Raw genomic sequence first — 24,809 nt, 5'->3', positions numbered from 1 at the left:
GCCCGCCCCTGCCAATCATGGCACGAGATGACGACAAGCCTCTAGAGGTACTGAACAGCAACTCCAAACCCCATCTCCTCCCCAAAGCACCTAGAACAGGCCAAGTACTTAATATATATTTGGTGTATTTCTTCTGTGTTGACTTCATAAAGCAGAAGGAAATATTGCCTAAAATTAATACCAACTTGTTCAAATCTCAGATTCACTGTTTCTAATCCCCAGAGAAAATATTACCCCAACAATCCTGCTCACATTCGAAAACAGGGTCCTACGAATCTTCACATTAAATGCAATTTTGCACAAAACCAAGTTAATTGTCTAGAAATAGTCAAGGAGGTTGTCTTAAAATTTTTTTAACAACAGAAGTTTATAAGGCGTCTTTATGTGTGGAGAGAACTAGCATTTACTGCATCAAGTATTTTATATAATTTATCTCAATGCTCACAACAGCTCCCCGGTGTAGCTATTATAATGCCCATTTCACAGATGAGAAAATCCATGGACAACGAGTACTAAAGGGCTTGAAGGTCAAGGTCATACCCTGCCACCTGGCAGACCCCAAGTCTCTGAAGGCTGAGTCCAATGTGCTTTCTGCAACATCCCAACTGTTAGCAGCTGTGGAAAGGCTACATGGCCTGGAACAATTACTTAATCTCTTTGGCCTTTACTTTTCCCATCTGTAAAATGCGGAGGATAATATCACCAATATTATAGAGCTGTGTGAATCATATGAGCTGCTGCAAATAAACTGTTTATGCCATCATATGGCATACAGTTAAGAACATTCCAGTATTTGGCATAAAGTTAAAGCAGAAACACAGTTTGGTAGTCATAATGTCTTGCTCTCTGCTGTTTTCTGCAGAAGGAATTTCTGTGTGTTCAGGACAGTGAGGAGAGACCTCGCTCATACACTCATGGGGGATTGAGCTCTGATAAGGATGGGAAAACAGGAAGTAAACAGCCTGCACGAGGTGTCTCCTTTAATAGCCTGTTTTGTATTGCCTGTGAAAAGGATTTTGGACTCTTGGTGATATCCAATGCCTATTTCCATGATTGGTTTATTATGATGACTTCTAAAAGTGTGTTCCCAGCACGTGGAGCCATGAAAACTCACACAGTAAAACCTCAGCATTGAGACATCACACAAACAAGACATTTCCAATCAGAATTCACATCCTGGATTTTCAGGGAATCATGGAATGGAAGAGATCTTAGTGACTGTGTTGCAACATCACCCCTATTTTACTGAGGAGGAAACTGAGGCACAGAGAGGGAAAGTGGCTGTTTCTCAAGCTGTTCCTCAAAGGTTCCATGAAGTAGAAATCACCCTCTCTATTGTACATGTCTCCCTGCTTCCCAGGCACACTGCAAACTGTGTGAGCCCCAAATAGATCACGTCCTCACCCCCTTGCCCCTCTGCCTCGAGCATGCTGCCCTGAAGCCCAGAATCCCTCCCTCCGCACTGTCCCCCTAGCTATCTGCATCTTGTCCAACCAGCTCGGCTCAAGCCCCCATTAGCTCTCACCTGGACTCTGGCAACAGGCTCAACTGGTCTCCCTGCTCCCAGGCTTACCTTCCTGCCTTCCTGGTTTTATTTGTTTATTATAAATCAGATCATGACACTCTTCTGCTTAAAATTCTCCAGTGGCTTCCAGACACACTTAAGATAAAACCCAAACAAAGAGCTGTAGGATCTGGCCCTCCCTACTTCTCTCACTCCCTTCCTACCACACCCCTATACTGTGCTCCATCTGTGAGAGTTTTTTCCGGTCCCTAAACACCTGGAGTCTTGCTAGGGGCCTCAGGGGTTTTGCATCTGCTTCTCTTCCCTCCTGGAACTCTGGCCCTCAGATCTTCACAAAAGTAACTCCTTCTTGTAATTCAGGTCTCAAGCCAAATATCACAGCCTCAGAATCCTCCCATCACCACATATTTATTCTAACTTCCCACCACTCTAGGTATTTCTCCTTAAAGCATTTCCAACTGTCTGAAATTACTGTGTTTGTGTGTTTACTGCTTGCCTCTCCCATTACCTGCACCACTCTACAGGGGAGGGAAAGTGGTCTTGTCTCCTGATAATCTTCAGAGCCTAGCACAGTGCCTGGTACAGAGTTGGGGCTCGGTAAATATTTACCAAATGTATGAGTGAGTCCACATCCAACCCTGCAGGGCAAATTCTATAGGCTGGTGTTTTGAAAATACTACAAAATGACACTTAAGAAATTCTCTGGTATCTACCTATCGTCTATCAGCTGGGGTTTCCTATGACAGTCCCAAAATATTGATCTTATCATAGAAGTTTCATGCATGGCTTTTCTTGAAATGTTCGTCCTTCCCACACGTCCTTATCTGAGAATTTGGTTTTAATCTACTTACCACATTGGGGTTTAAATTCGAAAAAAATGGACAAATGAAATCTCCCTTTTGGTAAAAATGCTAGAGATTCCAATATTGATGTGCCCCATGACCTCTTGTGTTAACATAACAGAGGCCCCAACCCAGGGACAGTCTCAGATGAGAGGGGGACAGACTCTGGGACAGGGAGTCAGGGACCTCAAGGTCTCATTCTCTCTGAGGGTGACTGATAGTAATACATCTCATTCTCTTTATCTTCTAAAGAACACTGAATGTTCTCTGGGGTGTCTTCCAAGGCTGAAGCTAATTAACATTCATTCATTCAACAGAGACAAATATTTATGCCCTGTCTCTGTGCCAAGCCCTGTCATGGTGCTGGAAATATAGCCCTGGAAAAAACAGCTGAGAATATCTCTACCTTCAAGAAGTTTCTGTGATGCTCTTAAACATAATCTGCTATTCAATTCTCAAATGATTTGATTTGTGGAATATTTTAAATACAAGAGAGTGAATTTCTCACATACTTCCATCCTAGGGTGAGACTTCTAATCTTTACCTTCCAGCCTCATATTGTGCTTTTTACCAGGAGTGAAAGAAACAGGCCCCCACACCCTGCCCTTCTCCTGTCCCTGCCAGGGATTTGGCCCACTCAGTGTTTGGGCTTCCCCACCAAACACCTGCAGATCAGATGGGACCGGGACAACAGTACAGGTGAAATTGCAGGGTGTCTGTGAAGGGAGACACTTAGGGTCCAGGAGCCGGGCATTAATCCCACCAGCCCTCACACGGCGTGAGTCCCTGAGACTGTCTCTTATCCCCTCAATTCTCAGTTTCCTTACCTATAAAACAGACTGTGGTGGCTGCAAGAATGCACCCCTGATGAGTGCGATGCACACTGTCTGGGGAATGGACACGCTTGAAGCTCTGACTCGGGGAGATGGGCGGGACATGGGCAATACATATAACCTGAACTTTTGTACCCCCATAATAAGCTAAAATTTAAAATAAAATAAAATAAAAATAAAAATAGAATAATGCACCCCTGAGACTTCCCACTGTGTAAAGTACAATTGACTGGGCACCGCAGCCCTGCAGTGCGAAATCTATCACCATGTCGGCACCACCAGCAGCTACCAGGTAAAGTATGTGTGTGGCAGGGAGGTGAGTGCATTTCTGGGAGACGTGGGACTCCTCTAAGTGGCACCTCTGCCCCAAGGACTCTCCACCAGCTTTGCTGTAAGTTTCTGCAAACTGCATGGTGGTCTACGACTTTTCCCACTCAAACGTCTTTCCTCCTTCCTCTGCATGAATAGGACCTATGTCATGTCCTGATGGCTCTCCAGCCTCCACTGCCTCTGCCCTGCGTTGCCTCAAAAGTCATTCCCCTAATCAATCTCCTGCATGCTTAATCCCATCTTAACATCCCCTTCTCGAACCAACACCTTGGGAAAACAATATCTTGTTTTCCCTCCTCATATATCGTTATGAAGATAGTGTCAGTGAAAATGTCTTAAAAAGTGTATGAGGTATTATAAAGTACAAAGCATCCTATGAAAGAGACAGCATCATTTATTCGTTATTCCGTAGTTAGGTACTGATCACCCACCGCGAGCTGGGCCACAGACAAAGGATCTGGAGATACTCAGGAGTAAGACTCTTTTTTGAGCAGATTACAGGCCAGAGGAGCCTTTCAGATTCCTCATGGCCTTGCACTTAGGAAATAATACCTTAGATAATAATTTTTAGTGAGTAAATGGCGAGGGCAAGATAGAGTAGGAGGAAAGATGAAGGGAAGAGGAAAGAAAGAAGCAGACATTATTCCAAGGCACCGTGAGTGTTAGTTAGACGGTGGCTGTTCAAGCGTATGTGAGAGTTTTTTCAATTGCACTGAAACACAACTCGATGTTCTACTCCTGCCAGGACCTTGCACTGGGGTGGCTTGTTGGAATGCAATGGTTGTAACACTTTTGCAGGGAAACTCTTCAACTGTTGTCACCATTTCATGGCCCAGAATATTCAGCTAGACAACAGAACTCCGGGAGAATATGGGCTGTGTTGTAATTCTCCAAAGGCGACATGATTATAAAACCCAAGCAGATGGAAAGACGATTGCAGTGGACGGGGAAAGCTGTTAGCGGTTTCCATTTGTAGACAAAACCATTACTTTTGAACAGATCGCTGCCAGAATTTGATGAATCTGGTACTCTTTGCACCCTCTGCTTTGCAGAAAGCCCTGTAGCTCTGTCAGACTTTGCAAACAGTTGCAGAATGCTATTTTTGTACATTTGTTTATGTCAAAGCCATTGGCTCATAGAGTTTCACATTTAGCTTGCTGTTCATCTCTAATCTGCCATTAATGTATAGTTCCCAACTCTGAAAATTGAACTTCAAAAATAAATAGTGATGTGATCATCTTTTATGTAAAATATTACTGCACCCCATCATTCTATGTCAAAGCCCAGCTTGTTTATGGGAGAGCTTGATTACATAATTACATATTAGAAATCATTTGTAAGGAAAATTGATTAGTGTATTTTACAGCAAGGATCTCACCAGAAATAACCCTGTCTCTAGCTGCAGGAGTGGAGCACCAGTTGAAAATGGCACAACAACTTCAGGAGTTTGTCACCAACATGTTTATTTCCTGTCATAGGAAGGAATAATTGCCCACAGAGCAATGAGGGACAACACTGTCAGCTTTGAACCACTGCGATCCACAAATTAAATTTTAAGCAGTATTACGGGGTACTGGAAAGAGTTCTCAGTAGGAACGCATGAATCTCTAGCTCTAGTTCCAATGCTCCTGGTAACTTGCAGGCAAATTTCTCAGCCTGTCCAAACCTCAGCTCCTCCATCAATAAATGGGAAGGCAGCAGTGGGCTGCTAAAGGGAAGGGGTAGGTTGTGTCCACACAGATGCATGGAAGCTGAGCAGAATCTCAATGCATGGGCAAGCATCACTCCAGACTAGAAGATCCATGGATGATAGGTGGATGACTATCACTTGGTGGTCCCTCCTTGATGGTGACAAGAGCACTAAGACAATGCTGGCTTAGCTCCCATGCAAACCCACGGTTCCCAGGTCGAGTCTTTCCATTGCTCTCTATCATGCTTTCCTGTCTGCATGTTTCCTGTCCCACTTGGTAGACTCTATTTCGTTTTTCAGGATCGCTGGCAACAGGAAAATTTGCTATGCAAAAAAAGAAATCCAAATGTTTCTGTGGCACACAACCTTTGTTTCTAATTCTGCAGAAGACAATTTGTGTCTTTTTTTATGAGTTGAGAGTGAGGAATTAAAACCTAAGAATAGTATCAGCCCACAGAAATAAAATAATAATAGTAATAGTAATAACAACAATAGTAGTAATGTGGCCTGTCCTTCCAACAGCATTGGACTTTTCTGAGGGAAAAATGGAGTAAATTGCCCATAAACATAGAAATTCTTATTTGGTTTAAAGGACTTTTTAAATTAGCTTTTACTTTGCTTTTTTGCTCATTCCTAAAGTAAGTCAAACTCATCGTAAAAAAGAAAGGAAATACCCATGAACAAATTGGAAGAAGAAGAGGAGGAAGGAAGGAAGGGAGGAAGGGAGGGAGGGAGGGAGGGAGGAAGGAAGGAAGGAAGGAAGGAAGGAAGGAAGGAAGGAAGGAATCATTCACAATCTCTCATCAAAATTTCCCCATCTAAAGAGAATAACTGCTAACATTGTAGAGCATCTTCTTACATTCTCTTCTGTGAATGTACAATATAAATTTACAGGAGTAGGATCACACCATACATACTTGCACTATAACCTGCATTTTTACTTCACCTATATATCATAAATAATTTTCCATGTTATAGCATATTTCCCTGATTACACCATTTGGACAATTTCAGCTGTATATTCCAGCTGTGTTTTATTCCATTGTACATATGTGCTATAATCCATAAATCCCGGGAAACTTCTTCGTCACCATATCTTTGCACATGTCCTTATTTACTTCCAGTTCCCTAGCATTTCTCTGAAAATGTTACTGCCATTATGAGGGCAAAATATAACAACCATGACCAGACTAAATATTGTCTTAGAAAACAGATATGTTGAACAAGACTGTAAATGAGACCTTTCCTTTTAAACTTGCTTTTCTCATCTACCAGGTTATAAGCTCTTTTAGGCTGTGGCCTCCACTTGCTATATCATACTTGTGAGCTTCCTAAGGGCAGCAGTGATGCTTAACTCACCCCCTCCACACCAGTGCCCATCTCAGGGTCAAGCCCAGAGCAGGCCTCAATAAATAATCGTCAAACTGGACTAAACTAAGCCATTTCCCACTCATGCGCCTACTCATCCTACAGACAGCCTCATCTCAAAAATCACCTCCTTTTTCTGTAAGGATATAGTCTGTGTTTCTCTCCATGGTAATTCCACAGGATTATATCCATATTCTTTAGTATTTATCACAATAGATTTTCTGTGTCTGCATATCTTCCTCACTCTGCGTACTTATTCCTAGGATCTAGCAAAGTCAGGCATGAAATAAACTGAATGGACATTCAGAGGTTTGTTTTTTTTTTTTCTTTTTGGTGGACCAATCCTGTTTTTTTATTTTTATTTTTTCTTTCCAGTTGGTCCATTCTGCATTGAATGGTACTAAGTAGAATTTGGAACCCTTCTTGGGGATTAGTTAGGGTCCACGAAAGAACAAACAGCAGCAACAACAACAAAAGCAGAGAACATCTTTTGCTGATAGAAATAATAAAAAGAAAAAGAAAAGAGGTTTGGTTTTTTGAAGCTAGTCATGCACAATGTTGGTACTTAATAAATGCTTGCTGAATTGAATCGAATTAAACTGAACTGAATTGGTGCTAGGATTTCTAACGGTAGAATTGTATAAATTGCTACCTCTTTACTGCTAGTTTTATCCTTAATGATCTTACTGATAGCTAATGATGGATGAGGCCAGCATAAACTGTTTCCCCTTTGTCACCTTCCAAAACTGAAAACGCTGATACTTTTCATGCCCTGTTGATTCTTTTCCTTCTTACAAAGGATAAGGTCGAACACGGTTTACTTGAAGTGATTATATCGATCTTCATTCTTGAGATGCAATTGGATCTTTCCCTCGCAGGCAAGTTGTCATTGACTTTTACTTGGAGAGACAGATACTGACCATGGGATGCTTTGGGGAAAGCCAAGACTCAGTATCCAATTGTGACTGGCCCAGTGAGCTGGAATTTTTACCCAGACAGGGCTAACCTTCATTATCTTGTTAGATGGGCTCTTTCATGTTGCTTCTAAAAGAGTTTTATACAAACACAGATTTGTACAGTATGAAAACAGATATTAAATTATTTAAACTTTCAAATCAAATAAAATTTACACCCTTTTCGAACTCACCATTGTTATGGTAAGTTATGTACGTAATACACTAAAGAACAGCGAGGACAAGAGCTACCTGAGTGAGCAGATCCAGGCGGAATAAGAATATAACTTTTTACCTTGGTATAGGGCTGTTCCAGTTTAAAAAAATTTCATAAGCATTGACTCAGTTTCCCTTGAGAGTACTCTTGCAGGAACAATATATTTATCCCCAGAAGGAGAAACCAGAGCTCACAGAGACCAAGTTGAATAAAGCACAACTGATAAGAGGCCTGATTGTCAAAGCCCTTGCGCTGCTACGCCTTGACACAATGTGATTTGAATTTTGTGAAATAAACACTTTCTTATGCAATAATACTCACAACAACCCAGTTAAAAGGTTTATGATCTCTTTGCAGGGCAAAAAAATTTGCATCAATAACTGATTCTTTTTAATGTAAAATCAAGTTAGAACCTAACAAACATCATAGGATTTGTATGCTAAAAATTACCAATGCTGACCAAAAACTAAAAAATAAAATCAAAGAAGATCTAATGGAGAGACATTTTGTGTTCACGGACTGGGAGACTCGACATAGTAAAGATGTCAATTCTTCCTAAATTGATATGCAGATTTAACACCATGCCTGTCAATATTATCAGCAAGAGTTTTTTTTAGATACAGACAAGATTATTTTTAAATGTTTGTGGAAAGGAACTATAATGGATAAACAGTTTTGGAAAAAAATAAAATAAAAGGAATTAGTCTACCAATTTTAGGACTTACTTTGTAGCCAGTATACAATAATCAAGACTGTGTGAAATTGGCAAAAGAATAGACACATGGATCGATGGAACCAAATATAGAATCTAGAAATAGATCACAATAATATGGACAACAGATTTTTTTGACAAAGTTGCAAAAGCAATTCAATAAAGAAAAAATAGCTTTTTCAAGAAAAGGTACTGGACCAATTGGACATCCATAGGCAAAGAAAAAAAAAAAGAACTTTGACCAAAGTCTCATACCTCATTCAAAAATTAACTCAAAATGAATGATGGACTTCAAGTTAAACAAAAAATTACATAGGAGAAAATCTTTTGGATCTCGAGCTAAGCAAAGAGTTCTTAGACTTCATACCAAAAGCATAATCCTTAAGAAAAATTGATAAATTTGACTTCATCCAAAGAAAAATTTTACTCTGTAAAAGACCCTGGTAAGATATAAAAATACAAGTTATAGAATGGGGGAAAATAATTGCAAACCATATATCCAACCACAAGCTAGTGTCTAAAATATGTTTAAAAAGAAACTCTCAAAACTCAACAGTGAGAAACAATTCAATTATAAAATGGACAAAAGACATGAAGAGACATTTCTTTTACGAGGACAGAGAGGTAGCAAATAAGCACATGAAAATATATTCAACATCATTAGTCATTAGGTAAATGAAAATTAAAACTACACTCCTGTCAGAATGGCTAAAATAAAAATAGTGATACCACCAAATAGGATGCAGAGAAACTGGATTACTCATACATTGCTGGTGGAAATGTAAAACAATATAGTCACTCTGGAAAACAGTCTGACCATTTTTTAAAAATACTAAATATGCAACCATCATATGACACAGAAATAGCACTTCTGATCATTTATTCCAGAGAAATGAAGACTTATGTTCACACAAAATCCTGTACATAAGTGATTATATCTTTATTCATAATAGCCAGAAACTGGAAACAACCCAAATGTCAAAATGGTTAAACAAATTATGATACATTCACACTATGGAGTACTACTTAGTGATAAAAAGGAATGAGCTATTATTGCACACAACAACCTGGATGAATCTGCAGAGCATTATGCTATGTGAAAGAAGTCAATCCTGTAAGGTTGCATACTGTATTATTCCACTGATATAATGTTCTTGAATGACAAAATCATAGAAATGGAGAACAGACTAGTGGTTGCCAGGGTTTAAGGAGGGGATGGAGTAGAGAGGAAACTGGCTATGGCTAAAAAAGAGTGACAAGAGGTATCCTTATGGCAATAGAATATTCTGTATCTTGACTGTATCAATGACAATCTCTTAGTTGTTGTATTGCACTATAGTTTTGCAAGATATTACCATTAGGGGAAGGTGAGTAAATGGAAGACTAGATCTCTTGCCCATGATTTTCTTACAACTGCATGTGCATCTACAATTATCTCACAGTAAAATGTTTAATTTAAAAAACAGAACCAGGAAAGGAAGCCTAAAAATAAAGTAGTATTCAGAAGGATATCAAAGAGTTTAGGTTTCCACTAATTACATACACCACATCTTGTGGACTCTTTTATATTCATTTAATTCTCTATAAATGAAACATTGGAGTAAAACAACCATCCTTTCAACTACTTAACCACACACAGAATGTCATGGATTTACACCTGCTGTTTCTTCTGCCCAGCTTGCACCCTTCACTCACCATTCTCCCAGTAAACTTGACCTTGTGATCAGAGACACAGTTCAGGTAACACCTGTATAATGCACCTAAACACACACATGAAGCACAGTAAATCATTAGCTCCTTTGTGTCACCATTCTATCTTTTATATACTTCTAGCTTGCACATTGCCTTGTGATGGTGCCTTGAAATTATCTCTGTTTTGCTTTCCTGTTAATTCCTTACTTGTCCCATGAGAGGGTTTTGAGCATTGATTAATACGATCTCTTTAAAGAGGTGATGGGTGTGCTCTGCACACTACCCAGATACCCCCAGTCAACAGAAGCACTCATTCCTCCTCCCCTTCCCCACTGCTGGGGTTACCTCCTGTTGATGGTTCGTAGCTGAGTCCTTCCCCATAATCCGTGGCAGAGATGAGCTGCCTCGCCCCATGTTCCACATCTTTAGTATATACTATCTTAGCTCCTTTTCTGTTGTCATAACAGAATACCATAGACTGGGCAAGTAATAAAGAAAAGAATTTTATTTCTCACAGTTCTGGAAACTGGGAAGTTCAACAGCATGGTAGTGGCATCTGGCAAGGGTTATCTCATGGCAGATGGCAGAACACAGAAGCAAGCATGTGAGACAAAGAGAGGAAATTGGGTCAAATTTACTTTTATAACAAACCCAGTCTCACGGTAACTAACCCATTTCTGTGATAACAGCATTAATCCATTCATGAGTCCTGATGACTTAATCACCTCTTGAAGACCCTATCTCTTAATACTGTTACAATGATAATTAAATTTCCACGAGTTTTGGTGGGGACATTTAAACCATAGCAAGTACAAAGACACAGCTGCCACCTAGATTTGGGACAATTCTGAAAGGCCATCCTAGTTCCAAAAGTCGATGGAATCACCTGAGACCCTTCTTGCAATTCTGCTTTCCTCACTCCTCTCTGGTGTTGTTGCAAAAAAAGCACTCCACAATAAATTCCCTACACATAAATCTTTATCACAATGTATTTCCCAGGGAACCCAAACAAAAACAGTTAGTGCTGGGAGTGGTCTAAAGAACAGATGTTAAAATGGGATTTTTGAGCTGTATCACCTGCCAAGTGGTTGACAATGTGGACTCCTTCACAAGTGCTAGATGAGGTGTTAATAGCCCTCAGTATATTTTAGCTGCATGTGCTATGGTTTTCACTGGTGGAGAACAAGATGGAATATCGGTGAACGGGAATGAACAAGCAGGGGCAGTATCTCAAGGGTTGCAGGTGTTCAGGTAAAGCAATAATTTCAAGGCCTATGAAAGTGGATGGATCTGCCGGAGAATATTGATGCACTGAAGAAATTCAATGAATGGCTGATGGTGATACCAAAAGCATAATCCTTAAGAAAAATTGATAAATTTGACTTCATCCAAAGAAAAATCCTTGCATTCTTGCATCCCTGGGGTGAAACTGACTTGATCATGGTGAACTATGTTTTTGATGTGCTGTTGGATTCAGTTTGCTGGTATTTTGTTGAGGATTTTTGCATCTATGTTCATAGGGATATTGGTCTGTAGTTTTCTTTTTTTATTATGTCCTTTCCTGGCTTTGGTATCAGGGTGATACTGACTTCATAGAATAAATTAGGGAAGATTCCTTCCTTCCCAATGTTACTAAACAGTTTTAGTAGTGGAAGATAGGTGCCAGTTCTTCTTTGCATTATAGGTCTGACAGAATTCAGCTATGAATTCATCTGGACCTGGGTGTTTTTTTGCTTGGAGTTTTTTTATTACTGTTTCAATCTTGCAATTCATTATTTGTCTGTTCAGGATTTCTATTTCTTCTTGATTCAAATTTGGGAGGTTGTGTGTTTCAAAAATTTACCCATTTCCTCTAGATTTTCTAGTTTGTGTGACAAAGCTTTATTTCTTTAACCTATTACAAATCAAAGAATCTTTGAACCGACCTATAACCTGTAAGACCCTGCTTTGAAATATCTCTCCTTTTATGGCCAAACCAATGTGTACTGTCCATGTATTGATTTATGATTTTGCTTGCAATTTCTGTCTCCCTAAAATGTGTAAAACCAAACTGTAACCCAACTGCCTTGGGACAACTTGCTTAAGACTTCTTGGATGTGGCTCCTCAAGCCGTGGTCACCCATATCAGCTCCAAATAAACCTCTTTAAATTATTTTACAGAGTTTGGGGCTTTTTCTGTTAACATCAGCCAAGAGGAAACTTAAAGCATCCTATGGCCATAGAGTTCTCAAACATGACTGAAATTTTAGAGAAACAATCTGATGCTTACACTCTGTCCATCAAGTTCAGGTTAGAGCAGATGATAACAACCCAGAAGTTGTAGAAACTCCTGTAGAAATTTCATGGGTGAAAGAAATTTTTCCTTATGTGGCATTTAAAAGAAGTCAATTTAATGGCTAGTGTGATATAATAAGAAACATATATTTGGTTTTCCCCCTTCCTGACACAGAGTTCCTAAAACCTTGGAATTTCCTGAGTGACAGGCGTAAGGAGAGAGTTTTTTGTTATTCATCATGAGGCTCTTTCAAATATACCTGAGTTTATGTTAATAAGACGACTCTTGCTGGGCCCCTAGATAGCTTCAGGATTGGAACTGGCTGCCAGAAGAACCAGCCTTATGAACAGAGGGTTAGAACTGTTAGCTCCACTCTTGCCCGCAGGTGAGGGGAGAGGGAATGGAAATTGAGTTAATTACCAATGGCCAACGATGTAATCAGTAATGCTTATGTAATGAAACTGACATGAAAACCCTAAAAATTGGAGTTTGAAGAGCTTCCCAGTTGGTGAAGACATAGAGGTGCTGAGAGAGTGGTGTGCCCGGACAGGGCAGGGTAGCTCTGCAGCCCTTTGTCCACACTTTGCCCTATGAATCTCTTCCATTTGGGGATTCCTGCATTGTATCCTTTAAAATAAACCACTAGTAGCAAGTCAAGTGCTTTCCTGAGTTCTGTGAGCCATTCTAGCAAATTACCAAAACTGAGGAGGGGTCACAGGAAGAGCTGACTTTATAGCTGGTTGGTTGCTCTTGGCATCTGAAGTGGGATCAGCCTTGTGGGACTGAACCCTTCATCCCTACGCTAGTTCTGAGTAGTGTCAAAATTGAATTGAATCATTTGACACCCCATTGGCGTCCAGAAAATTGGAGAATTGGTTGGTATGAGGAACAAACCACACATTTGGTGTAAGAAGGGGTTCTATGAGTAAAAAATACATCTTAGTAACATGGAGTTTAAGTTGTTAATTTAAATTAAGTTGATAAGTTAAATAAATGAATTAAAACTATGCTGTTGAATAATATAGAAAATGCAAACATTAAAAATTGCAAAATGAGGCAAAGTATACAGATACTTTGACCCAACAATCCCACTTCTAGAAATGTAATCAATAATTATCTTACAGATATCCATGCCCATGCATGCAAAAATGTACATAGAAGGATGTTCGCTGTCACATTGTTTGCATTAGCCAAGGGGATAAAAGGGTAGAAAAACAAAAATCTGTGGGGCTATATAAATAATGTTGCATTCATATAATGTATTATTGTTACCTACCAAATGGAAGAGTTCATACCCTTGGTGGGTACCAAGTCAATAGACACAGCCAAGGTGGTTATATCAAGGTAATTTTTATTATTTGGCATGAGTAAAAAACACACTGAGGATAGTTCCCAAAGCAGTGTGTCCCCAAACTAGGGGGTTGGGCTGGTTTTATAGTCAGAGGATAACGAGGCATAATCTATATGACCTTGCGAAGGGGTGATGCCAGGAAATGTGCTCTGACTGGATCCTGCCATGAGATGATGCCAGGGCTCAGTCTGATTGGATCCTGGATGCTGCCATGTGGTGTCTGCTTTTTAATTCAGGTCCAAGCAGTTAGGTTCCACCCATGGTTGTATGCTTGGTTCATCTGGGCATGCCCAGGTTACAAGACCTTCAACCTGGGGGTCCATAGCAACTGAAAAACAACTCACAACTTTATTACATAAAAGTTAAGCGAAATTGGTCTGGCACAGTTATAATACCAACCACCAGACCTTTAAAAAAGTGAGTTAGAGAGTTGGATTGTGCTCAAAGAGCCAAGATACAATGTTAACTGGAAAAAGAAAAAAAAAAATGCAGAGCCGTGTACCAATCTGCCTCAATTTTGTTTCAAATTATATGTACATGTTTTTGCATGAATTTACACACAGAAAGTTTCTGGATGAATACAAAATAAACTGTCAGTGCTTACCTCTTCTACAGGATGGAAAAATGCACTTATCAAATGGGAAGATTCACATTTTAGCTTTCAGAATTTTGTACCATTTGTACTGTTAAAATCCTTCACACTGTTCATTTATTTGATTGTTTTTAAATAATAGAAAAGATTATGGGGTTTTCTGTAAAAAAAAAAAAAAAGGAGAGCAAAGAAATCTGAACTAATTTTAAATGGTAAGATAGAATTTTGAATAGCATTGGGAAGGAATTCTTATGGCTGAGCAAATTGGCCCCAAAAGTCAAACTCAAGGAGTCAGGTAACCAGCAGTCACTAGCCTTGACAGGTGAACAGTGTCTGTAAGGAGCATTGGTCCTCAGCCTGATCATTGGGAAACAGAAAGAAACAAGAGAACATTTTGGCCATATCCCCATGACATTCAAGTGTCTGATGAAAACAAAGGTGCCCCAGTAAAAAGACCTCTGCCCATCAGACATACTGTTTCAATCTCCAGACATAATATGGACTATTGACTGGTTTTTAAATTTTCACAGGGGGGCCGGGCGCGGTGGCTCACGCCTGTAATCCCAGCCCTCTGGGAGGCCGAGGCGGGTGGATCGCTCGAGTTCAGGAGTTCGAAACCAGCCTGAGCGTGACCCCATCTCTACTAAAAATAGAAATAAAAATTATCTGGACAACTAAAAATATATATAGAAAAAATTAGCCGGGCATGGTGGCGCATGCCTGTAGTCCCAGCTACTCGGGAGGCTGAGGCAGTAGGATCACTTAAGCCCAGGAGTTTGAGGTTGTTGTGAGCTAGGCTGACACCACAGCACTCACTCTAGCCAGGACAACAAAGTGAGACTCTGTCTCAAAAAAAAAAAAAAAAAATTTCACAGGGGTATCTAGAATGGGGAAACATAGTCATGATCTTCAAAAAGAGAGATGACATTGGCAATTGTTAAGAATTCCAAATGGCTGTGATCCCAACTACTCAGGAGGCAGAGGCAGGAGGAACACTTGACCCAGGAGGTCAAAGCTACAGTGCACGATGATTGTGCCTGTGAATAGCCACTGCATTCAAGCCTGGACAACACAGCAAGACCCTGTATCTTAAAAAAAAAAAAAAAAATTCCAAATGGGGTAATGCTTAGGGGAGAATGGTATCTTCTTTCAGGTTCTTGTTTATAATAAAAATGGAATTTGAAAAGAGTTACGATTCCCCAGAATCAACTGATTTCACCTGTGCCGTGTTTACTGCTTAAGTACCCAAACAGAATCAACATAACGTAGCAGAAATACTAACAAATTTGAGGTCTGAACAGCTAGCTTCAAATTTCAGATGTACTAAATAATATTTGGTTAAGCCACTTAAATTTTAGGTCTCAATTTTTTTCATTTACTGAAAAAAGTAAATTATAATATTTCACAGGAAACTTAGGTATTATTTAGAAAGAAAAGAAGTTCAATATTCATGTCCATTTACAGACTGAGACAGATCAGAAGCATGCGTGTGCGTACACACACACACACACTCACACACTCACACACGTGCTCACATACACTTAACTATTGAAACAGGAAAAACCCAAAAAGCTTACTCTAAAGAATATAAAACAGTGAGTACTCTTTCAACACTTTGGTACTTCACTTAAATAAACCTGCTATGGGATACTTAGCACTCTATCAGCCCAGTGTAATTATTAATGAATATATTTCTTTTTATTTTCTCTTGCATTTCTTTCAGATGAAGTTATGCTTCACAAATAATATCTCCTAACACATTCATATTGCATTTTCGCATCTCTAACTTGATATCTTCCCCTGAGTTTATTTTATTTTTACACACACACACACACATATATATATATATATATTTTTTTTTTTTTGGTACAGGCTGTCACTCAGTCACCCAGGCTAGAATGCAGTGGTGTCATCATAGCTCACTGCAACCTCAAACTCCTGTGCTCAAGTGATCTTCTTGCCTCAGCCTCCTGAGTAGTTGGGACTACAGGAGCATGCCACCCTCAAGCAGTCCTCCCACCTCGACCTCCAAAAGTGCTAGGATTACAGGCTTAAGCCACCACACCTGGCCCTCCTTTGAGTTTTATTCAGTGATATTGATATTCATCAGTTGCAATTTTAAAGAAAAAAATAAAGAATTTGATGTTGCCTCTTCTAATGCTCAGCTTTTTATGGTGCCATTCTTTTCTTCATGCCATGCCCTCTGCTTCCAATGCCCTCCCTCCACCTGACCCTGTATACGCTTTGTTGTCAAACTCCTATTCAGTTAAATTGAGCCTCAGTGCAAAATTTGAGCCATGGAATTTGAACTCTCATCATGGGCCCCAAGCTTCACAGCTTGTAAATCTGTATAATCATCTGAAAGCAAGTGTGTACAAGAGAAAAGCAGGAAAATAATCTTAAGGTTAAAAAGGAACTCAAACAAAGCCACTTCCAAGATCCTTTTTGCCTTGTTATAACTACTATGAGTGTAATATACATGGTGCATTGACACTGAGTTTTCCAAAACCTCCAGGAACATTCTCCCAGGGAAAGGGAAAAAACTCCATTATTAATACATCCAGGAGCTGCATGTGTAATCCTCCTAGCAACTCTGTAAAAAAAAAAAAAAAAAAATCCCCATTGACAGGAACATCCCCATTTAACAGATGGGAGGAAGGAAGGGGCAGAGTAGTTCACTAACTTCCCCAGAGACGTCCAGCTCTGTGCTAGGACCAGGACATGAACCAGGTTCATCCATTCCAAGGTGTGCTCCAGCCGTTGAGCTCACATGCCTTCAGAGCACACCTTGACAGTCTCTGTCAGCAAGGCCTGTCTGAAACAGACAGGAGAAATAAGATCAGCAGGAAACTTTCCCATGGATGGCTAATATGTGAGGGAAAAGAGAGGGAAAATCAAGACTCAGCTTTCGAGAACAGCATTTGGCAGCCTCCCAGGACTGGAGCAGGCCAGGGTGCCTTTTATCAGTAATCCCATTCACTTTCATCCCCAGAAGACCCACTTTCTGCTTTGTTGTGTCTCTGGCCAGTTGAATCTAACACTGGCTTTCTTTTACATTACAGACCCAAATAACATTTTGTGGCAGAAATGAAGCTGTAGCCAAGATAATCCTATTTGCTTAATTCCCTTATCTAGGTGGACGGGGTTAGCAAGGCCCGCCTGAGTGGCTGATGACTGGCCAGCCCATGCAAGATACGGTCATCACATCTTTTCATTTATAATTGTTTAGCTAAAATGGAAAGAAATAAATGGAGAAATTTCCTTAGTTACCTTGTCTTCCTTTCCCCTGTCAAAAACAGACTTTAATCCAGATAAAGGATGGGCTCAGTTGGAAAAGCAAGAGAAATAACAGTTTATTCCATAGTTTTGAGTTATAGAAGGTCTAGGTCAGGTGATCTAAGCATAATTTAAGGGATTTCTTCCCCATGTTTTTCTCCCAAGGGTAATTTTAGCTACAAATGGTTTTCACTTTATATGCTAATTCTAGAATCTTTAACTTCTTCCACCCCTATGTCCATTCCCACGTAGGATTATTAGACTCTACTCTTACCTCAGCAAAGGGATAAAGAGAAGTAGACAGATTTGAGAGCTCTCCAGGGGAAGATTTCAGGAGCAGGTGACTGATGAGATGTTGAAAGGAAGAACCTAGAAGGATTCCCAGGTTTCTCTTTTGGTAACTGGGCATGTCCATAGACTTCCTCATCTTCCCATTGCTTAGCACATCAAGAACAAGCAATAGCTCCAGTTCTGCACTAAAAAGTAGCCTCAAAAAGTGCTGTTCATCCTCGATGGTCCAGAGGCTAAAATTGTACATGCCTTCATATACTAACTAAAAGAAGAGTTATTTAAATATGAGCATAGGTTTGTAGCAGAAAAGTATATAGATGAACACCTGACTTGAACAAGAAGGAATCTACAAAGAAAGCCCACTGTAACACATCATGTCAATTCCATGTATCTCCTCATTAGAAAGCCTTATGTAGGTAAAGGTAAAACTTGCAGATTAGCACTAAATTTAATTTCTTCTTTCCTTGACAGACCCAATGCCTTTGCAAGTTTGAGAATCATTAAGCACTCCTTACCATGCACACCTCCCTACCCCTCCTAAAAACACCCTCCCTGTATATCTTTTCTTCTTTGGTTTATAAACGCATGTGCCAAAGCACAGGTCCAAAGAAATGCATCACTTTTGGGGGGCACTTTCACTCTCATAAATGAGTTAACAGATGCTTAATGAGTGCCTGATTATGCAGGTTTAGGGAAAGTGCCTACATATGCAGGTTTAGGGAAAGGGACATATCTCAGAAATGCTGAAAATATTGTCCAGTTCTTTCTGGATCTTTCCCATCTGTGCTTCTCAAGCTTTCCAGTGGTGGAGGTGGCCATGACAGCACATAAAAGTGGTTGTATACTGCTCGGAGCTCTAGAAGTAGCCTGAAGTGAACACTACAAAAGAAAAACACAAGCTCATGTTTTAGATTATGCATTCAGGGAAATTTTATATTATACTCCTAAATATGCATTTGCTTTTGTGTTACAATGATAGAAGGAGCTGCGCCGTGTTCTGTATGTTTACATAACTTCTGTCACCTCTCCATGTGTCCAGATGTAGCCACGTCTCAGTGTAACACTGGCTTCAAGTTTTATGTCTTAAAGACCATCACCCTGACACATACTTGGCACAACACAGAAACGAGCCTCATCCCCTCCCATATTGATGAGAGCCTTGTTCCCAAACTTCATCTGGACCCATCTTACTCTCTTCTTGCCCATGCACCCATAATTTAATCCATTTCTAATCCATCATTTCTCTTCCTGTCATGGTTTCACTTTAAACTGATTTTTGGCACCATTTTCTGGCTTTAACCTTTAGCTTGCCCCCTCATCCTCATTTTGGTAACTTCTCTGGCTACATTGTTTTTACAGTCCTTGGTCTCTCCCAGACTCTGTCTCTACCTTTGCCAAGAACATCAGGTCTCCCAGAAACCAGGTTCTCCCTAGACCCAGGAGTGAGTCCTAGAAAAAGAAAGAAAAAATTCATATTTGTCTCCCAAAGCATTAAGAAGACTAAGCCTGGCTTAGTCTAAGTAAACATTCAATATATTAGTGTCCAGGACTGTCATAACAAATTGCCACAAACTGGGTAGCTTGAAATAAAAGAAATGTATTTATCCTTTCACAGTTCTGGAGGCTAGAAGTCTGAAATCAAGGTGTAAGCAGGGCCATGCTCCCTCCAAAGGCTCCAGGGCCGATGCTTCCTTGCCTCTTCCAGCTTCTGGTGGTTGTCAGGAATCTCTGGCATTCCTTGGCTTGCAGCTGCATCACTCCAATCTCTGCTTTTGTCTTCACATATGTTCTCCCTGTGTGTCTGTCTCTGTTTTCTCTACTTACAAGGGTACCATTCATAAGATTAGAGCCCATCCTAATTGAATATGATTTCATCTTCAATATGATTTCATTCATATTACATCTGTAAAGACCCTATTTCCCTAAGGTCCTGTCTGAGGTTCCAGGTAGATATGAATTTGGAGAGGGACAGTATTTGACCTAGTACCCCAGTAAGTGTTGATTCCTTTCTTTGTAATGGCAGAAAGGGACAGATGACAGGCTACACGATGTGCATTAGAATTGAGCTTCTTCAAATATTGTTTCATGTGTCAGTGAAGTTCTTCAACTCCAGCACCCTCTCTGAGAGGCCTTCTTGTCACTGGATGCTATCTATTCTTTGAGGGCAATCACTCCAATTTGTGATGTCCCAGGAATTGTTCTGGTAGCATTTTAGCTTACATTTGTTGTGTAAATATGAACAATGCCAGGCACAGCTCATATTCTAGGATGAATCAAATCCCACATGCTCCTTATTACTTCGTTTGCTTTAAGGAGACTCTAACCACCTCAAGGGCAGATCGATGATTGAGGTTTGCATTCCTCACAGCAAATGTTCACTAACCATTTTTGAATTAAATACATAAAATAACACCAATAAGAACAACATGGACACATTCACTGAGAGTTTATTTACTATGTTCTAATCTAGGTCAACACTGTCCAAAAGAAATATAATGAAAGCTACATGTTATTTTCAAATATTATGGTAGTCACATTTTCAAACAGAAAAGGAAACAGATAAAACTAGTTTTAGCAATAAATTTTATGTCACCCATATGTCTAAAATAGTATCATTTCAACCCAATATACTCAAAATAGTATGATTTAAATATTTAAAATTCTTAAGATATTTTGCATTTTTAATTCATCCTAGGACTTCAAGATTCACTGTGTATTTTATATTTACAGCAGAACTCAGTTCAGACTAGCCACAATTTAAGTGCTCAGTAGCTTGAGCATGTGGCTAATGATTATCGCCTCAGACAGAACAGTTCTAGGCATCAGTATTAAATATCATACAAGTACCATTTATTTAAACATCATGATAACCTACAAGAGAATATTATATGTGTCGCATTTTTCAGATGAAGAAACTGAGTTAAGAGTGGTTATGTAATTCACCCAACATAGCACAACTAATGATTGTCATCTCCAGGATTCAAATATAAGTGTTTTTCACAAGACCCTATTCTCCTAACTGCTATACTACATTGCTACCCAACATGGAAAGACGGGTGAGTGGATGAATATAGAGTTTTCTTCGAGGTTATTCCCTGGATTTTGGGCTTTTCATTCCCTTTCTCCTCTTTCCTTCCTCTCCAACAAGATAGTACACGTGCACACACATGTATGCTCATGCACTGGACCACTATTTTTCAACCATCCTCAAATTAGTTACTATCTGTGTCACAGTCACCTGGACTCCCCAGTTTCCCAGGCCCTATATGATTCTCATCTAGTAAGTCAAGGAAAGCTCAGGAATCTATGTTATTATTTTCCCAGTTTAGGATTCTGATGCCCATTAAAGTAGTATTCACAACTTTGGCTCATATTAGGTCATCTGGAGCTTTAAAAATGCCATGTCTGTACTCCATCCACAAAATTCTGATATATTAAATAACTAGTCTGGAGTGAAACCTGAGCATCAGTTATTTAAAGGTGGACAGCTGGGGTTGAAGATCTGCACTGACATTTAAGACCCACTCTCGGCCATGCATCTCTGCTCCCAGCCAGGCTGGATAATTATGCAAGACAACGTTTAGAATAATCCAAAGGAATAAATTTAAAACTGTTGAGCTGCCAGGTATCCAGGTGGTCAATTAGGACAATGAACAAAACTGAAAGTAACAATCCAGCCTTTATTTACTTATTGCAATAAGAGGCAAAAAGAGGTGCTGGCTCCCTGGTGGTCCATTTCCCTGCACAGAATGGCACCAGGCGAGGGTCAACTGGATGGAGCACAGATGGGGGAGATTGTCTCACTACTGAGGAGTCCTGAACAAAAAGCTCCTTTCTCTCATGACCATGTCAGCAAAGATGAGAGAAGATGAAGGGCTAGGAGTAGAAAGATATACTGAGTCAAAGTGGAGAAAAATGTCTCAGCCGAGGCTTCCAGAAAGGAGGCTTCTGAATGGAGGTGCCTGTCTAGCAGTGGGGATATGCAGAGGAGCATGGCTGGCTCAGGAGGGCTGAGCTGTTGGCTGTATCTCCCTCCAGAAAACTATAATGTAGTGGCTATGCACCAAGTCTGGTATGGGCAGGGCAGATTCCCCCAGCGAAGCCTGCCAGGCAAAGCCTTATAACTGCCTCTGGTTGGGCCCAAAAGATCACACATAAGATTTTGGCCTGAAACCAGACACCTCAAAAAGTCAATAGTCCACCTGTGTTGAGTACCAGCAGTCAATCTGTAGGCCCTAAATTCTCTGAGCAAGTCTGTTCTGAAAAGCAAGCCAGCTCCTGAGCATTGTGATTAGGCAAAGCTAGTCATCAGTGAACCACTTTAACAACTTGCCCCTGCCCCAAAACAACAACAACAAAAAAATTTGCCTGCCTTCTGCAGAGGCCCCTTCACTCTATGTTTCCTTAGACACCTAGGAAAACTGACTCCCCAACCCACTTCAAGCACTTATTAGGGAGTTTTTTCAGTTACAAAAGACAGAAAACCAATGTAAACTAGCTTAACCCATAAAGGAAGTTCTTGTCCCAAGGAACTAAGCAGTCAGACCAAAGTTGACTTTAAGCATGGCCAAATAGATATAAAGGTTCAAATATCTCATGAGAAATCTCTCTTTCTAGTGTTCTTTTGTTCTGCTTTCCATCATGGGGGCTTCATCCTCAGGACGCTCTTTCTACAAAGCATCAAAGACAGCCATGAGCAGCCCAGGCTCACCCTTGCTCACAGCTAGGAATCTCAGAAGAGGGCTGCTCTTTATCCACCAGTGACCACAGCAAACTTAAAAAAAGACTGTGATTAGCTACTCTAGTGTCACATGTCCATCCTGGACCAATCACAATAAAGAAGGCAGAGCCACATCATTGTCAACCCCACCAGAAATACATGGAGAGAGGGAGGAGAGTTCCCAGAAGGAAGGGACACAGAGTATGCAAAAAGGAACAACTAGATGACATGCTATTAAAGCTTGATGTGAGGAAATAACTTTGAAAACTTGTTTTAAAAAAAACATATTATGTTTATAGATCCTGTGTTCTTGAAGAGTATAAACCACTTCAAAAATGTTTTTTTTTTTGCCCCCAGAATATTTTAATAGGAATCCAGACATTAACTCAAAAGAGAGGTGAGAAGATAGAGGAGCTTCTTACCCACAACTGTAGAAAAGACCCAGGTCCTGTGTATGGCATTTTACAGACATCTCATTGAAGGCTTAGAAACACTATCAGGCAAGATGGGGAAACTGGAGCCCAAGAAGATAAAGCACTTGCCCAAGAACTCAGAACTGGCAAGTATTTAAGTTGGTGCAAAAGTAATTGTGATTTCAGACCATGAATTTTAAGTCATTATAACTAAGCTCAAACACATCTTTATTAATCAAAATAGGAACCATAAAAATCAAAACATTTTTGCCAATGAGAAATAAGTTTGTTTATTCCTGTAGTGTCAAAATCCATGCTTTGGGATTTGATGAAGTCTTGGAAAGCATCTTCTGCATCCTGCTGGTTGTGGAAACATTTTCCCTGCAAAAAGTTGTCAAGATGCTTGAAGAAGCCGGAAGCGGTAGTCAGCTGGAGAAAGGTCAGTTGAATATGGCAGATGAGGCAAAACTTTGTTGCCCAATTCGTTCAACTTTTGAAGCACTGGTTGTGAGACATGTGGTCAGGCCTTGCCGTGGAGAAGAATTGGGCCCTTTCTGTTAACCAATGCTGGCTGCAGGTATTGCAGTTTTCAGTGCATCTCATTGATTTGCTGAGCATACTTCTCAGTTGTAATGGTTTTGCCAGGATTCAGAAAGCTGTAGTAGATCAGATGAGCCGCAGACCACCAAACAATGACCATGACATTTTTTTGGTGCAAGTTTGGCCTTGGGAAGTGCTTTGGAGCTTCTTCTCAATCCAACCACTGAGCTGGTCATCTGTTGTATAAGATCCACTTTTCATCACACGTCAACAATGCAATCAAGAAATGGTTTGTTGTTGTTGCATAAAGGAAAAGAAGACAACACTTCAAAATGACGATTTTTTTGATTTTCAATCAGCTCATGAGGCATCCACTTATTGAGCTTTTTCACCTTTCCCATTTGCTGCAAGTGCCAAATGACTGTAGAATGGGCAACCTTGACTTCTTTGGCTACTTCTCGTGTAGTTGTAAGAGGATCAGCTTTGATGATTGCTCTCGGTTGTTGTCAACTTCCAATGGCCAGCCACTGTGTTCCTCATCTTCAAGGCTCTATTCTCCTTTGCAAAACTTCTTGAACCACCACTGCACTGTGCGTTCATTAGCAGTTCCTGGGCCAAATGCGTTGTTGATGTTGCAAGTTGTCTCTGCAGCTTTATGACCCATTTTGAACTCAAATAAGAAAACGGCTTGAATTTGCTTTTTGTCTAACATCATTTCCATAGTCTAAAATAAATATAAAATAAAAAGCAAGTAATAAGTCATTAGCAAAAAAACATAAAGTAAGAAATACACATCAAAATGATGTATGAAATAACCACATTTAAGAATGTGTTCCAATCTCAAATGGCAAATCTCAACAGTGCTAAAACCTCAATTACTTTTGCACCAACCTCATAGCAGAACATCTCTTGCACCCAAAGCCCATTCTCTCATGAAAACAAGACAATTTTTATTATTTTTTTTATTTTAATAGATTTCAGGGTACAAATGGTTTTCAGTTACATGGATGAATTGAATAGTGGTGATGTCTGGGTTTTTAGTGTACCCATCACCAAAGAGTGTACATTGTATTCAATAAGTTCTTTTTCTTCCCTTACCCTCTTCTACCCTCCCCTAGATGTTTTCTTAGTATGACCAGTTGGCTATATATTCACAACATAATCAGATATATTATCTCATTTCATCCTC

At 40.0% G+C, this 24,809-nt stretch overlaps 1 pseudogene; it reads right to left on the bottom strand.

The window, feature by feature from the left end:
* Positions 1 to 23,311: 23,311 nt before the first annotated feature.
* Positions 23,312 to 24,341, bottom strand: LOC123636498 (annotated as a pseudogene).
* Positions 24,342 to 24,809: the final 468 nt, after the last annotated feature.

The sequence above is a fragment of the Lemur catta genome, chromosome 4 (genome assembly GCF_020740605.2).
Source record: "Lemur catta isolate mLemCat1 chromosome 4, mLemCat1.pri, whole genome shotgun sequence".
NCBI classification, from domain to species: domain Eukaryota; kingdom Metazoa; phylum Chordata; class Mammalia; order Primates; family Lemuridae; genus Lemur; species Lemur catta.
This window is presented reverse-complemented; position numbering and strand designations above follow the sequence as displayed.